Source organism: Arachis hypogaea, chromosome 1 (genome assembly GCF_003086295.3).
Source record: "Arachis hypogaea cultivar Tifrunner chromosome 1, arahy.Tifrunner.gnm2.J5K5, whole genome shotgun sequence".
In the NCBI taxonomy this organism is placed as follows: Eukaryota; Viridiplantae; Streptophyta; class Magnoliopsida; order Fabales; family Fabaceae; genus Arachis; species Arachis hypogaea.
In genome coordinates, this window is record NC_092036.1 from 42,775,824 (window position 1) to 42,793,096 (window position 17,273).

Sequence of the window (17,273 nt, forward strand, 5' to 3'; positions counted from 1 at the left end):
ACCCATATGTATTGATTTTTATTGAACTTCACTTTGGGGCATTTTGTCCCCTTTTTTATTACTTTTCTTCTTCTTTTTTTCTATACTTCTCTTCTTTTTATATTTTTCTTCAAACTAAAATATATACAAGAGCATCAATGCATATGGTTTAAACATTTGATACATGAGTATGCACCCAATTCCCAATATTTTTAATAGAAATACAAAACACCCTTTTATCCTAATCAATGTCCCAAATTTTTCCACACTTGAATGATACACACACTCACTAGCTTAAGCTAATTAAAGATCCAATAAAGGACATTTATTATTTTTCTCTTTATGGCTTGTAATGTGCTAAATTAAAGAACAAAGTAGGTTAATCGTAGGCTCAAAGTTGGCTAACAATGGAAGATAAAAGGTAGGCTATTTGGGCAAGTGAGCTAATGAAATAATGACCTCAATCATATAAATGCATGTATACATGGAATAATGGACATAAAGAATCAAACAAATCAAAGATTACAATCATAGGAAGAGAATAATGCACACAATAATGAAAATAAGTGGTTATATAACGTAACCACACAATTAGGCTCAAAAACTCACAAGCTTGTGTTCTCAGCTCAAAAACATGATCACAATATATAATTCAAGTAAGTTCAATGAAAAAGTTTTCACTCAAATCAATACAGATGCCCTATAGAATTAATCCATGGAAAATATCATAATTTTGACTAAGCTTATTACATATATATGCAAAATAAGAAAATGCAACTAAAAATCTTAAAAGACCTAAAAAAATGAAATGCAAAAGTGTTGGGATTAGAAATTTGTCACCTAAAAACGCCGACTAGTCGGACGACCTCCCCACATTTAAATGTTCAAAGATGATCAAGGGAGTACAGCTACTCTCCGAATCGCTAGCTTCAGCTGGTAGGTCAATCGGTTGCTACATGTTCTTTTTTTCGCTTCCACTTTTGCTTACGAAAACACATCCTACAAATAGAAAACAGGATAAGAGAACAAGTAGATATAAAAGCAAGGAAGCCCAAATTATTGGAATGAGGTAATTCACTAGAATGAAGTGAGTGACCCAATGGGTGACATGAATAAAAGAGTACGTGAGTTCTAAATTACGCACGATTTAGAATACACGCACATTAACATAAAAAGTTTTGTCACAATTGACACAAAAGAAGCTTGCACTTCACTTATTCTAGTGCGCTTGAAACACTCTAAACTCGTAGGTTAAGACAACCAAACAAGAGATAAAGAAGCATGAAAACATTCAAGCAAATGGATTACATATGAATGCATATGATCACGAAGCACAATGCATTAAGGTAAATGTACAACATTCATCAAGAAATTGCCTAATCAAAGAAAATGATTTAAATCACATGGTGGCTAGTTACAACATGCAATTTGAAAAGGTTTAAGATACTTGAAGGCAATTTTCATTCACTTGGTATTCAAAAATTTTCAACAAAAAAACATAAAACCAAGTAGTAAAATATAACCGCAACAATGAATAGCAGCAATAAACAACAAACAATATTAATAATCCAACACTTATAATGAAAAACAGAAAATTTGATGAAAATTAAACTAACTAAATAACTAACTAACTAAACAACTAACTAACTAACTAACTAACTAACTAAAAGAAGTGGTTATGGATGGTGTTTGGTAGTGTTGGATGATGATTGAAAGAAGGGAAGAAGAGAGGAGAAGGGAAGAATTGGAAAGAAGAGAAGAAAAGAAAAGTGTTGAAACAGGGATAGGTGAAACAGTTTTGGCATCTCACTTTATCCTTTGAAATTCAGAATGATTGGCATCTATAGGAACTCAGAATTAAGATAGTGTTATTGATTCTCCTAGTTCAGTATGTTGATTCTTGAACATAGCTACTTATGAGTCTTGGCTGTGACCCTAAGCATCTTGTTTTCCAGTATTACCATCGGACACATAAATGTCAAAAACACATAACTGGGTGAACCTTTTCAGATTGTGACTCAGCTTTGCTAGAGTCCCTAATTAGAGGTGTCCAGAGTTCTTAAGCACACTCTTTTTGTTTTGGATCACGACTTTAACCACTCAGTCTCAAGCTTTTCACTTGGATCTTCATGACACAAGCACATGGTTAGGGACAACTTGATTTAGCCGCTTAGGCCAGGATTTTATTCCTTTGGGCCCTCCTATCCACTGATGCTCAAAGCCTTGGATCCTCTTTACCCTTGCCTTTTAGTTTAAAGGGTTACTGGCTTTTCTTTTTTTTTCTTTATTTTTCGCCCCCTTTTTTTTTGCAAGCTATGTGTTTTTCACTGCTTTTTCTTGCTTTAAGAATCAATTTTATGATTTTTCATATTATCAATAACATTTCTCTTTTTTCATCATTCTTTCAAGAGCCAACAAATTTAACATTCATAAACTTCACTATCAGAAATATGCACTGTTCAAGCATTCATTCAGAAAATAAAAAGTATTGCCACCACATCAAAATAATTAAACTAATTTCAAGATAGAATTCGAAATTCATGTACTTCTTGTTCTTTTGTAATTAGAAACATTTTTCATTTAAAAATGGTTGAAGGATTCATGGGACATTCATAGCTTCAAGTCATAGACACTAGACACTAATGATCATGTAATAAAGACACAAACATAGACAAAACATAAAGCACAAGAAATGAAAAATAGAAAAACAAATAACAAGGAAATTAAAGAACGGGTCCACCTTAGTGATGGCGGCTAGTTCTTCCTCTTGAGGATCCTACGGAGTGCTTAAGCTCTTCAATGTCTCTTCCTTGCCTTTGCTGTTCTTCTCTCATGGCTCTTTGGTCCTTTATAATTTCATGGAGGATAATGGAGTGCTCTTGGTGCTCCATCCTTAGTTGCTCCATATTGGAACTCAAATCTCCTAAAGAGGTGTTGAGTTGCTCCCAGTAGTTGTGTGGAGGAAAATGCATCCCTTGAGGTATCTCATAGATTTCTTGATGAGGGACTTCCTCATGCTCTTGTTGAGGTCCGTGAGTGGGCTCTCTTGTTTGCTCCATCCTCTTTCTAGCGACGGGCTTTTGAGATGAATCTCTCCATCTCTCATGACTCGGAGTTGGAAGCAACTTCCTTCCCTTTCCTCTTCCTAGAGGTTTCTCTGGCCTTAGGTGCAATTAATGATTATGGAAAAACAAAAAGTGAGCTTTTTTCCACACCAAACTTAAAAGGTTTGCTCGTCCTCGAGCCAAAGAAGAAAGAAAGAATTAGAGGAAGAAGAGATAGAAGAGATGGAGGTGTGTGAATGGTTCGGCCAAGGGGGTTTAGGTGGTTGTGATGTGAAGGAGTGATGAGGGGCTTATATAGGAGTGGAGTGGAGAGGTAATTCATGTAATAGGGATTGGGTTAGGAGGGAGATGGTTTCAATTTGAATGGGTGGGGGTAGGTGGGTTGTATGATGGTTTTGGAGGAGAAATAGAGGTGATTGGTGGAGGTTATTTTGAGGAAGAGTGTTATGGAAAGGTGTGAAAATGAGAGAAAAAGAGTTGCGGTAGGTGGGGATTTTGTGGGGTCCACAGATCCTGAGGAGTCAAGGAATTCTGGTCCCTGCACCTTTCTGGCGTTTAAATGCCCTCTAGGTGCCATTTCTGGCGTTTAACACCAACTCTGCTGCCTTTCCTGGCGTTGGCTACCATTTCTGGTGTTTAACACCCAGAATGCTATCAAACTGGGCGTTAAATGCCCATTCTGCTATCCTTATTGGCATTTCATGCTAGCCATATACCAGACACCCTTTTCTGGTGTTAAACGCCAGTCTGGCTACCATTTCTGGCGTTTAATGCCCAGAATACTGCCAGACTGGCGTTAAACGCCCATTTTGCTATCCTTACTGGCGTTTAAACACCAGTAAGCTCGTCCTCCAGGGTGTGCTATTTTTGATGCTATTTTTGATTCCGCTTTAATTCTGCAGCTGTTTTTGTGACTTCACATGCTCATCAACCTAAAGAAAACATATAATAACAATGGAAAATAAAATAAAAAAGTAATTAATATAGATAAATAAAATTGGGTTGCCTCTCAATAAGCGCTTCTTTAATGTAAATAGCTTGACAGGAAGCTCTTACAAAGCTTCACAGATGCTCAGAGCATGGTTGTGGCCTCCCAACACCAAACTTAGAAGTTGAGTGTGGGGGCTTTGTCTGACTCTGTATTGAGAGAATCTTTTCATGCTTCTTCTCCATGTTTACAGAAGAAGATCCTTGAGTCTTAAACACAAGGTAGTCCTTATTCAATTGATGGACTAACTCTCCTCTGTCCACATCAATCACAGCCCTTGGTGTGGCTAGGAAGGGTCTTCCAAGGATGATGGATTCATCCTAATCCTTCCCATTGTCTAGGATTATAAAGTCAGCAGGGACGTAAAGGCCTTTAACCTTCACTAAGACATCATCTACAAGTCCATAAGCCTGTTTCATTGATTTGTCTGCCATCTCTAGTGAGATTCTTGCAGCTTGTACTTCAAAGATCCCTAGTTTCTCCATTATAGAGAGTGGCATGAGGTGGATACCTGACCCTAGGTCACACAGAGCCTTTTCAAAGTTCATGGTGCCTATGGTGCAAGGTATTAAGAACTTTTCGGGATCCGGTTTCTTTTGAGGTAATGTCTACTGAATCCATGTATTCAGTTCATTGATGAGCAATGGAGGTTCATCCTCTCAAGTCTCATTACCAAATAACTTGGCATTCAGCTTCATGATTGCTCCTAGATACTGAGCAACTTGCTCTTCAACAGTGTCTTCATCCTCTTCGGAGGAAGAATACTCATCACAGCTCATGAATGACAATAGTAAGTTTAGTGGAATCTCTAGGGTCTCTGTGTGAGCCTCAGATTCCTTTGGTTCCTCAATAGGGAACTCTTTATTGGTTAGTGGACGTCCCTTGAGGTCTTCCTCACTGGGAATCACTGCCTTTTCACTCTCTCCATGTTCGGCCATTGTGGTTATTGCTACGGCCTTGTACTCTCTTTTGGGATTTTCTTCTGTATTGCTTGGGAGAGTACTAGGAGGAGTTTCAGTGACTCTTTTACTCAGCTGACCAACTTGTGCCTCCAAATTTCTGATGGAGGACCTTTTTTCATTCATGAAATTGAGAGTGGTCTTAGATAGACCAGAGACTATGTTTGCTAAGCCAGAGAGGCTCTGCTCAGAATTCTCTATCTATTACTGAGAAGATGATGGATAAGGCTTGCTATTGCCAAACCTATTTCTCCCACCATTATTGTTGTTGAAGCCTTGTTGAGGCTTCTGTTGATCATTCCATGAGAAATTTGGATGATTCCTCCATGAAGGATTATAGGTGTTTCCATAGGATTCTCCCATGTAATTCACCTCTTCCATTGCAGGATTCTGATGAGCGGATAATTTATACGCTTTTTGGCATTGTTTTTAGGTAGTTTTTAGTATGATTTAGTTAGTTTTTAGTATATAATTATTAGTTTTTATGCAAAAATCACATTTCTGGACTTTACTATGAGTTTGTGTATTTTTCTGTGATTTCAGGTATTTTCTGGCTGAAATTAAGGGACCTGAGCAAAAAGCTGATTCAGGGGCTGAAAAAGGACTCCAGATGCTGTTGGATTCTGACCTTCCTGCACTCAAAATGGATTTTCTAGAGCTGTAGAAGCCGAATTGGTGCGTTTTTAACTGCGTTGGAAATTAGACACCTTGGGCTTTCCAGCAATGTATAATAGTTCATACTTTGCTTGCGATTTGATGTCCCAAACTGGCGTTCCAAGTCAGCATAAAAATTTTGGTGTAAAACGCCCAAACTGGCACCAGAATTGGAGTTAAACGCCCAAACTGGCACCAGAGCTGGTGTTTAACTCCAAGAAAAGCCTATGCACGTGAAAGCTTCAATGCTCAGCCAAAGCACACACCAAGTGGGCCCCGAAAGGGGATTTCTGCATCATTTATTTATTTCTGTAAACCCTAGGTTATTAGTTCTCTATAAATAGGACCTTTTACTGTTGTATTTTCATCTTTTGATCATCTTTGATCTTGGGATCAGGTCTTTGAACCCTTTTTTGTTTGTTTCATGATATTTGGGAGGAATGGTCATGCCTAGACCTTGTTCTTATGTATTTTCAACGGTGAAGTTTCTATACACCATAGATTAAGGTGTGGAGCTCTGCTGTTCCTATGAATTAATGCAAAGTACTATTGTTCTTCTATTCAATTCAAGCTTATTCTTATTCTAAGATATTCACTCGTACTTCAACCTAATGGATGTGATGATTCGTGACACTTATCATCATCCTCCCTTATGAACGCGTGCCTCACAACCACTTCCGTTCTATCTGCGAGAGCTTGAGTGTGTATCTCTTAGCCTCTTGGTTCACGATGCATGGTTACCTCTCTTAACAACAAAGCTTCCATTCCGTGCAATCAGAGTCTTCGTGGTATAAGCTAGAATCAAATGGGCAGCATTCTTGAGATCCAAAAAGTCTAAACCTTGTCTGTGGTATTTCAAGTAGGATCTGGGATGGGATGACTGTGACGAGCTTTAAACTCGCGACTGTGGGGCACAGTGACAGTGCGCAAAAGGATCAATGGATCTTATTCCGACACGATCGAGAACCGACAGCTGATTAGCCATGCGGGAAACTATAGAGGACCATTTTCACTGAGAGGATGGATGGTAGCCATTGACAACAGTGATCCACCTACATACAGCTTGCCATGGAAAGGAGTATGAATGATTGGTTGAAGGCAATAGGAAAGCAGAGGCTCAGAGGGAACAAAGCATCTTCATACGCTTATCTGAAATTCCCTCCAATGAATTGCATAAGTATTTCTATCCTATATTATGTTATATTTCGTTCTTTTAATTATCAAACCTCATAACTATTTGAATCTGCCTGATTGAGATTCACAAGATGACCATAGCTTGCTTCAAGCCGACAATTTCCGTGGGATCGACCCTTACTCACGTAAGGTATTACTTGGACGACCCAGTGCACTTGCTGGTCAGCTGCACGAAGTTTTGTATCATGATTTCGTGTACCAAGTTTTTGGCACCGTTGCTGGGGATTGTTCGAGTTTGGACAACTGACGGTTTATCTTGTTACTTAGATTAGGTATTTTTCTTTTTTTTATTTTGTTCTTCAGAATTTTTAAGAATGAATTCTAGAGTTTTAGATGATGCTTTTATCATCACAGGGGCCTAGTTGATTCCCATCAATTTGGCTGTTGTATGTAATATCTTGCTGAAGCTTAGCTGACCTTGTCTAATCTTTTTAGACTGAAGCTTTAGACTAACATTGCATGATTCCTGGAATTCGTATTAAAAATTTTGAGTTTCTTATTTTCTTTTTTCAAAATAATTTTCAAAAAAATACAAAAAATTATAAAATCATTAAATCAAAAATATTTTTGTGTTTCTTATTTGAGTCTAGAGTCAAATTTTAAGTTTGGTGTCAATTGCATGTTTTTTAATTTTACCTAAAAAAAAAATTTGAAAACTCATGCATTATGGTCTTTATGATCTTCAAGTTGTTCTTGATGGTTTTCTTTGTCTGATCATTAAATTCTCTGTTTTGTGTCTTTTGTTGTTTTTCATATGCAATCTCAAATTGTTAGTATCTCTAGTATGAAAATTTCTAAGTTTGGTGTCTTGCATGTTTTTTTCTTTTCTCAAAAATTATCAAAAATTATGTCTTTTCAAGTCAATAATAGAGAGAATTGAAGATTCAGAACATACAGCAGAGGAATCACAGAGAAAAAGCTGAGCGTTCAAAATGCCCAGTGAAGAAAGAATTCTAGCGTTTAAACGCCAGCCAGGGTACCTGGCTGGGCGTTTAACGCCCAAAAAGGTAGACAAGTGGGTGTTAAACGCCAGAATGGATACCATTCTGAGCGTTTAACGCCAGGATACCACCAAGGAGATAGTTTTATTTTCAATTCAAATCTTTTTCAATTTTTCAAGTTTTAAAACTAATTTTTCAAAATCTTATCTTTTTCATATCCTCTCTTATCAATCACATCTTTTTCAAAATCAAATGTTTTTCATTTTTCTTTTAATATTCTCGAAAATCCTTGCTAATAATTAATGTTGTGGTTCAAAAATTTCAAATTTGTTACTTTCTTGTTAAGAAAGGTTCAATATTTGAATTTTAGAATCATATCTTTTAATTTCTTGTTAGTCAAGTCATCAATTTTAAAAAAATCAAATCTTTTTCAACCATATCTTTTCAATCATATCTTTTTAAAATCAAATTTTCTTCAATCACATCTTTTCAATCATATCTTTTTAAAATCGAATCTTTTTCAATCATATCTCTTTTATTCTTATTTCAAAAATCTTTTCTAACTTCTTTTCTTTTCAAAATTGATTTTCAAATCTTTTTACTATTTCAAAATCTTTTTCAAAACCACCTAACCACTTTTTCACTTAAAATTTTCGAAAATCACTAACCACTTTTTCAAAAATCTTTTTAAGTAACTAATTTTTTTAAACTCTAATTTTATTTTATCTAAAAATTTTTGAAAATTTCCTCTCTCATCTCTTTCTATTTAATCACCAACACTCCTCTCTTAATAATTCGAACCTTCTCCCCTCTTTATATGTTCAAATTCTTCTTTATCTACCTCATCCTTCTATTCTTCTTTTCCTCTGACACATCAAGGAATCTCTATACTGTGACGTAGAGGATTCCATACTTTCGTTGTTTTATTTTCTCTCATATGAGTAGGAACAAAGATAAAGGCATTCTTGTTGAAGTTAATCCTGAACCTAAAAGGACTCTGAAGAGGAAGCTAAGAGAAGCTAAAGCACAACTCTCTGGAGAGGACCTGACAGAAATCTTTGAAAAAGAAGAAGACATGGTAGCCGAAAATAACTACAATGCCAACAATGCAAGGAAGGTGCTTGGTGACTTTACTGCACCTACTCCCGATTTCTATGGGAGAAGCATCTCTATTCCTGCCATTGGAGCAAACAACTTTGAGCTTAAGCCTCAATTAGATTCTTTGATGCAACAGAATTGCAAGTCTCATGAACTTCCATTGGAAGATCCTCATCAGTTCTTGGTTGAATTTTTGCAAATCTGTGACACTATTAAGACCAATGCAGTTGATCCCGAGGTCTATAGACTTATGCTTTTCCCTTTTGCTGTAAGAGACAGAGCTAGTATATGGTTGAACTCACAACTTAGAGACAGCCTGAACTCTTGGGAAAAGCTAGTCAATACCTTCTTAGCTAAATTCTTTCCACCTCAAAAGATGAGTAAGCCTAGAGTAGAAGTTCAAACCTTCAAACAAAAGGAAGGTGAATCCCTCTATGAATCTTGAGAAAGATACAAGCAATTGATTAGAAGGTGTCCCTCTGACATGCTTTCAGAATGGAGCATCATAGGTATCTTCTATGATGGTCTATCTGAGTTATCCAAGATGTCATTGGACCATTCTGCAGGCAAATCTATTCATCTGAAGAAAACGCCAGCAGAAGCCCAGGAACTCATTGAAATGGTTGCAAATAACCAGTTCATGTACACTTCTGAAAGAAATCCTATGAACAATGGGATAACTCAGAAGAAAAGAGTTTTTGAGATTGATACCATGAATGCCATATTGGCTCAAAACAAAATATTGACTTAACAAGTCAATATAATTTCTCAGAATCTGACTGGATTGCAAGCTGCATCTAGCGGTGCTAAAGAAGCCTCCTCTGAAGGAGAAGCTTATGACCCTAAGAATCCTGCAATGGAAGATGTGAATTACATAGGAGAACCCTATGAAAACACCTACAATTTTTTGTGGAGGAATCACCCAAATTTCTAATGGAAGAATCAACAGAAGCCTCAACAAGGCTTCAATAACAATAATGGTCAGAGAAACAAGTTTGGCAATAGCAAACCTTTCCCATCATCTTCTCAGCAACAGACAGAAAATTCTAAGCAGAGTCTCTCTAGCTTAGCAAACATAGTCTCTAATCTATCTAAGACCACACTAAGTTTCATGAATGAAACAAGATCCTCCATTAGAAATTTGGAGGCACAAGTGGGTCAACTGAGTAAGAAGGTTACTGAAACGCCTCCTAGTACTCTCCCAAGCAATACAGAAGAAAATCCAAAGAGAGAGTGCAAGGCCATAACCATGACCAACATGGCCGAACCTGGAGGGAGTAAGGAGGACGTGATTCCAAGTGAGAAAAACCTCATGGGATGTCCTTTGGACAAAAAGGAATTTCCTATTGAGGAACCAAGGAAATCTGAGGCTCATACAAAGACCATAGAGATTCCATTGAACCTACTTCTGCCATTCATGAGCTCTGATGGTATTCTTCCTCTGAAGAGGACGAAGATATTACTGAAAATCAAGTTGCTAAGTACCTTGGAGCAATCATGATGCTAAATGCCCAGTTATTTGGTAACAAGACTTGGGAGAATGAACCTCCATTTCTTAATAATGAACTAAATGCCTTGGCTCAGGTGAAGATACCTCAAAAGAAATTGGATCCCAGAAGGTTCTTAATACCTTGCACCATTGGCACCATGACCTTTGAGAAGGCTCTGTGTGACCTGGGGTCAAGTGTAAACCTCATGCCACTCTTTGTAATGGAGAAACTAGGGATCTTTGAAGTACAAGCTGCAAGAATCTCACTGGAGATGGCAGACAATTCAAGGAAACAGGCTTATGAACTTGTAGAGGATGTCTTAGTAAAGGTTGAAGGCCTTTACATCCCTGCTGACTTCATAATCCTGGACATTGGAAAGAATAAGAATGAATCCATCATCCTTGGCAGACCCTTCCTAGCCACAGCAAAAGCTGTGATTAATGTTGACAGAGGAGATTTGGTCCTTCAAGTGAATGAGGACTACCTTGTGTTTAAGGCACAAGGATCTCCTTCTGTCACATGGAGAAGAGGCATGAAAAGCTTCTCTCAATACAGAGTCAAATAGAGCCCCCATATTCAAACTCTAAGTTTGGTGTTGGGAGGCCCCAACCATGCTCTGAATATCTGTGAAGCTCCATGAGAGCTTATTGTCAAGCTATTGACATTAAAGAAGCGCTTACTGTGAAGCAACCTAATTTTTATTTATCTATGTTAAATTTCCATTTTCCATTGTTATGTTTTCTTTAGGTTAATGATCATGTGTAGTCACAAAAACAACTGCAAAAATAAAAGCAAACTCAAAAACAACATTAAAAATAGCACACCCTAGAGGAGGAGCTTACTGGCGTTTAAACACCAGTAAGGGTAGCAGAATGGGCGTTAAACACCCAGTCTGGCACCATTTTGGGCGTTTAACGCCGGAAAAGGGCACCAGACTGGCGTTTAACACTAGAAAAGGGTACCAGACTGGCGTTTAACGCCAGAAAAGGGCACAAAGTTGGCGTTCAACGCCAGAAAGGGAAGAAAAGCTAGTGTTAAATGCGAGGATCAGCACTCAGAGGGCGTTTACATGCCAGAATGGTACAGGGATGAGAAATCCTTGACACCTCAGGATCTGTGGACCCCATAGGATCTCCACCTACCCCACCTCACTCTCTCCTCTTCACACTTCTATATACACCCCTCATCCCTCCTTCATTTTCACACATCATAAACACTTCTTTCCTCCACTTGGCCGAACCATTCAAACCTCTCCATCTCCTCCATTTTCTTCTTCTTCTCCTCCCTTCTTTCTTCTTTTGCTCGAGGACGAGCAAACCTTTTAAGTTTGGTGTGGAAAAAGCATTACTTTTTGTGTTTCTATAACCATTTATGGCACCTAAGGCCGGAGAAACCTCTAGAAGAGGAAAGGGAAGGAAAAAGCTTTCACCTCTGATTCATGGAAGATGGAGAGATTCATCTCAAAAGTCCATCACTAGAAAGAGGATGGAGCAAACAAGAGAGTCCACCCCATGGACCTCAACAAGAGCATGAGGAAGTCCCTCATCAAAAAATCCCTGAGATGCCTCAAGGGATGCATTTTCCTCCACACAACTATTGGGAGCAACTCAACACCTCTTTTGGAGATTTTAGTTCCAATATAGAGCAACTAAGGATGGAACACCAAGAGCAACAAAGGCAAGGAAGAGACATAGAGGAGCTCAAGCGTTCCATTGGACCTTCAAGAGGAAGAACCAGCCGCCATCACTAAGGTGGACCCGTTCTTTGATTTTCTTGTTCTTATCTTTTCGTTTTTTTATTTTTATGCTTTATGTGTTATCTATTTTTATGCCTTTATTACATGATCATTAGTGTCTGGTGTCTATGCCTTGAAGCTATGAATGTCCCATAAATCCTTCACCTTTCTTAAATGAAAAATGTTCCTAATTAGAAAAGAATAAGAAGTACATGGATTATAAATTTTATCTTAAAATTAGTTTAATTATTTTGATGTGGTGGCAATACTTTTTGTTTTCTGAATGAATGCTTGAACAGTGCATATTTTGGATAGTGAAGTTTATGAATGTTAAAATTGTTGGCTCTTGAAAGAATGATGAACAAAGAGAAATATTATTGATAATCTGAAAAATCATGAAATTAAATCTTGAAGCAAGAAAAAGTAGTGGAAAAAAAAAGAAAAAAAGTAGCAAAAAAAGAGCTGAAAAAAAGAGGCGAAAAAGAAAAAGAAAGAAAAAGAAAAAACAAGTAGAAAAAGCCAATAGCCCTTTAAACCAAAGAGCAAGGGTAAAAAGGGATCCAAGGCTTTGAGCATTAATGGATAGGAGGGCCCAAAGGAATAAAATCCTGGCCTAAGCGGCTGAATCAAGCTGTCCCTAACCATGTGCTTGTGGCATGCAGGTCCAAGTGAAAAGCTTGAGACTGAGTGGTTAAAGTCGTGGTCCAAAGCAAAAGAGTGTGCTTAAGAACTCTGGACACCTATAAATGGGGACTTTAGCAAAGCTGAGTCATAATCTGAAAAGGTTCACCCAGTTTTGTGTTTGTGGCATTTATGTATCCGGTGGTAATACTGGAAAACAAAGTGCTTAGGGTCGCGGCCAAGAATCATAAAGTAGCTGTGTTCAACAATCAACATATTGAACTAGGAGAATCAATAACACTATCTAAAATTCTGAGTTCCTATAGATGCCAATCATTCTAAATTTCAAAGGATAAAGTGAGATGCCAAAACTGTTCAGAAGCAAAAAGCTACTTGCCCCACTCATCTAATTGGGACTAAGTTTCATTGATATTGTGAGATTCATTGTATATTCTCTTCTTTTTATTCTATTGTGTTTTCAGTTGCTCGGGACAAGCAACAATTTAAGTTTGGTGTTGTGATGAGTGGATAATTTATACGCTTTTTGGCATTGTTTTTAGGTAATTTTTAGTATGATTTAGTTAGTTTTTAGTATATAATTATTAGTTTTGATGCAAAAATCATATTTCTGGATTTTACTATGAGTTTTTGTATTTTTCTATGATTTCAGGTATTTTCTGGCTGAAATTAAGGGACCTGAGCAAAAATCTGATTCAGGGGCTGAAAAAGGACTACAGATGTTGTTGGATTCTGACCTCCCTGCACTCGAAATGGATTTTCTGGAGCTACAGAAGCCGAATTAGCACGCTCTCAATTGCGTTCGAAAGTAGACATCTTGGGCTTTCCAGCAATGTTAATAGTTTATACGTTGCCCGAGATTTGATGGCCCAAACTGGCATTCCACGTTAGCATAAAAATTCTGGCGTAAAACGCCCAAACTAGCACCAGAATTGGATTAAAATGCCCAAAATGGGATGGGATGACTGTGATGAGCCTCAAACTCACGACTGTGGGGCACAATGTCAATGCGCAAAAGGATCAATAGATCTTATTCCGACACGATCGAGAATCGATAGCTGATTAGCCATGCGGAAAACCGTAGAGGACCATTTTCACTGAGAGGATGGATTGTAGCCATTGACAACGGTGATCCACCTACATACAGCTTACCATGGAAAGGAGTATCAATGATTGGATGAAGGCAATAGGAAAGCAGAGGCTCAGAGGGAACAAAGCATCTTCATACGCTTATCTGAAATTCCCACCAATGAATTGCATAAGTATTTCTATCCTATTTTATGTTCTATTTCGTTCTTTTAATTATCAAACCCCATAACCATTTGAATCTACCTGACTGAGATTTACAAGATGACCATAGCTTGCTTCAAGCCGACAATCTCCATGGGATCGACCCTTACTCACGTAAGGTATTACTTGGATGACCTAGTGCACTTGCTGGTCAGCTACACGAAGTTGTGTATCACGATTTCTTGTACCAGATTCTCAGGGTCATAATCTTCTCCTTTAGAGGAGGCTTCTTTAGCACTGCCAGATGTAGCTTGCAATCCAATCAGATTCTGAGAAATCATATTGACTTGCTGAGTTAATATTTTGTTCTAAGCCAATATGGCATTCAGAGTATCAATCTCAAGAACTCCGTTCTTCTGAGTCATCCCATTATTCACAGGATTTCTGTCAGAAGTGTACATGAACTGGTTATTTGCAACCATCTCAATGAGTTCTTGGGCTTTTGCAGGTGTTTTCAGATGAAGAGATCCACCAGTAGAATGGTCCAATGACATTTTGGACAACGCTGACAGACCATCATAGAATATACATATGATGTTCCATTTTGGAAGCATGTCAGAAGGACACCTTTTGGTTAATTGCTTGTATCTTTTCCAAGCTTCATAGAGGGATTCACCTTCTTTCTGTTTGAAGGTTTGGACTTCCACTCTAAGCTTTCTCATCTTTTAAGGTGGAAAGAATTTGGTCAAGAAAGCATTGACCAACTTGTCCCAAGAGTTCAGGCTTTCCCTAGGTTGTGAGTCCAACCATATCCTAGCTCTATCTCTTACAGCAAAGGGGAAAAGCATAAGTCTGTAGATCTGGGGATCAACCCCATTGGTCTTGACAGTATCACAGATCTGCAAGAATTCAGCTAAGAACTGATGAGGATCTTCCGATGGAAGTCCATAAAACTTGCAATTCTGCTGCATTAGAGAAACTAATTGAGGCTTAAGCTCAAAGTTGTTTTCTCCAATGGCAGGAATTGATATGCTTCTTCCATTGAAGTTGGAAGTTGGTGCAGTATAGTCACCAAGCATCTTCCTTACATCTCTAGCATTGTTGTTGGTTTTGGCTGCCGTGTCTGCTTCTTTTTTCGAAATTCTCTGTAAGGTCCTCTTCGGAGTGTTGTGCTTTAGCTTCTCTTAGCTTCTTCTTCAGAGTCCTTTAAGTTTCAGGATCAGCTTCAACAAGAATGTTTTTATCCCTGTTTCTGCTCATATGAAAAAGAAGAGAACAAAGGAAGTAGTGGAATCCTCTATGTCACAGTATAGAGATTCCTTGAGGTGTCAGAAGAAAAGAAGATTAGAGGAATGAGGTAGAGGGAGAATAAGAAGAATTTGAACACAGAGGGAGAGAGGGGGTTCGAATTATGAGTAGAAGAGAAGTGTTAGCAAATAAATAGAAAGAGATTAGAGAGAGAATATTCGAAAATTAAAACTAAAAAGATTTTTAATTAACTTAGTGTTTTTGTTTTAATTAAAAAGATTTTTGAAAAAGTGGTTAGTGATTTTCGAAAATTGGAAGTGGAAAAGTGGTTAGGTGGTTTGAAAAAGATAAGAAATAGTAGTTGAAAAAGGTTTGAAAATAATTTTGAAAAGATAGAAGTTAAAAAAAGATTTTGAAATCAAAATTTAAAAAGATATGATTGAAAAAGATTTGATTGAAAAAGATTTGATTTTAAAAATATATGATTGAAAAGATATTATTGAAAAAGATTTGATTTTTAAAATTGATGACTTGACTAATAAGAAGCTAAAAGATATGATTCTAAAATTCAAAGATTGAACCTTTCTTAACAAGAAAGTAACAAACTTACAAATTTTTGAATCAAAACATTAATTGTTAGCAAGGATTTTTGAAAATGTGGAAAGATAAGATTTTAAAATTTTGAATTAAAGCATGAAAATTTGAAAAAAATTTGAATTGGATACAAGATTACCTCCCTTGTGTCATCCTGGTGTTAAACGCTCAGAATGATATCCATTCTGGCGTTTAACGTCCATGTGGCTACCGGCGTTTAACGCCCAGCCAGATACCCTAGTTGGCGTTAAACACCAGAAGTCCTTCTTTACTGGGCATTTTTCTAAACGCTCAGAATGCTGCCAGTTCTGGCATTAAATGCCCAGAACGCTGCCCATTCTGGTGTTTAACGCCCAAAATGATACCTTTACTTGTGTTAAACACCCAGAATGATAGCCATTCTGGCGTTTAACGCCCAAGTTACCTCTTTACTGACATTTTAACGCCAGTGAGCTCTTTTTCTCTGTGGTTCTTCTGCCTCATGTTCTGAACCTTCATTTCTCTATATTATTTACTTGAAAATATATTTTTTTCATCTTTGAATTTTTAATGAAGAGAGAGAAAAACAACAAAATGAAATAAAACATAAAAATGCAAGATCAAAACAAGTAATGCATGCAAGGACACTTTGAATGTCAAGATGAACACCAAGAACACTTTGAAGAACATGATGAACATCAAGGACATATTTTTGAAAATTTTTAAGAAAAGAAGGATATGCAAGACACCAAACTTAGAAATTTTCAATGTTTAGACACCATGGATTTGAAAATGCATATGAAAAATAGGAAAGGACACAAAAAAGGAGGATTTAAAGATCAGAACAAGGAAAATAATCAAGAACAACTTGAAGATCAATGAAGAACACATTGCATGAATTTTTTTTGAAAACTTGAGAAAATTTGAAAACATGCAATTGACACCAAACATAGAATTTGACACTAGACTCAAACAAGAAACACAATTTTTTTTTATGGTTTTATTAATTTTTTTGTATTTATTATTTTTTTTTTCGAAAATAAAAATAAAAGAAAGCTTAAACATAAAATAAAATTACCCAATCTAAGCAACAAGATGAACTGTCAGTTGTCCAAACTCGAACAATCCCCGGCAACGGCGCCAAAAACTTGGTGCACGAAATTGTGATCACACTTTTCACAACTCCGCACAACTAACCAGCAAGTGCACTGGGTCGTCCAAGTAATACGTTACCTGAGTAAGGGTTGAGCCCACGGAGATTGACGGCTTGAAGCAAGCTATAGTCATCTTGTAAACCTCAGTCAGGCGGATTCAAATGGTTATGAGGTGTTGATAATTAAAAGATATATAAGACAGAAATAACATAGAGATACTTATGTAATTCATTGGTGGGAATTTCAGATAAGCGTTTGGAGATGCTTTGTTGCTTCTGAACCTCTGCTTTCCTATTGTCTTCATCCAGTCATGTGTCCTCCCTTCC

General features: G+C 37.2%; 1 non-coding gene across 1 annotated transcript; it reads left to right on the plus strand.

Moving 5' to 3' along the window:
- The first annotated feature begins 14,580 nt into the window (after positions 1-14,580).
- On the plus strand, positions 14,581-14,688 carry LOC112717276 (small nucleolar RNA R71). Its single transcript, XR_003160612.1, has one exon. It is a non-coding gene; the product is annotated as a small nucleolar RNA R71 (small nucleolar RNA).
- Positions 14,689-17,273: the final 2,585 nt, after the last annotated feature.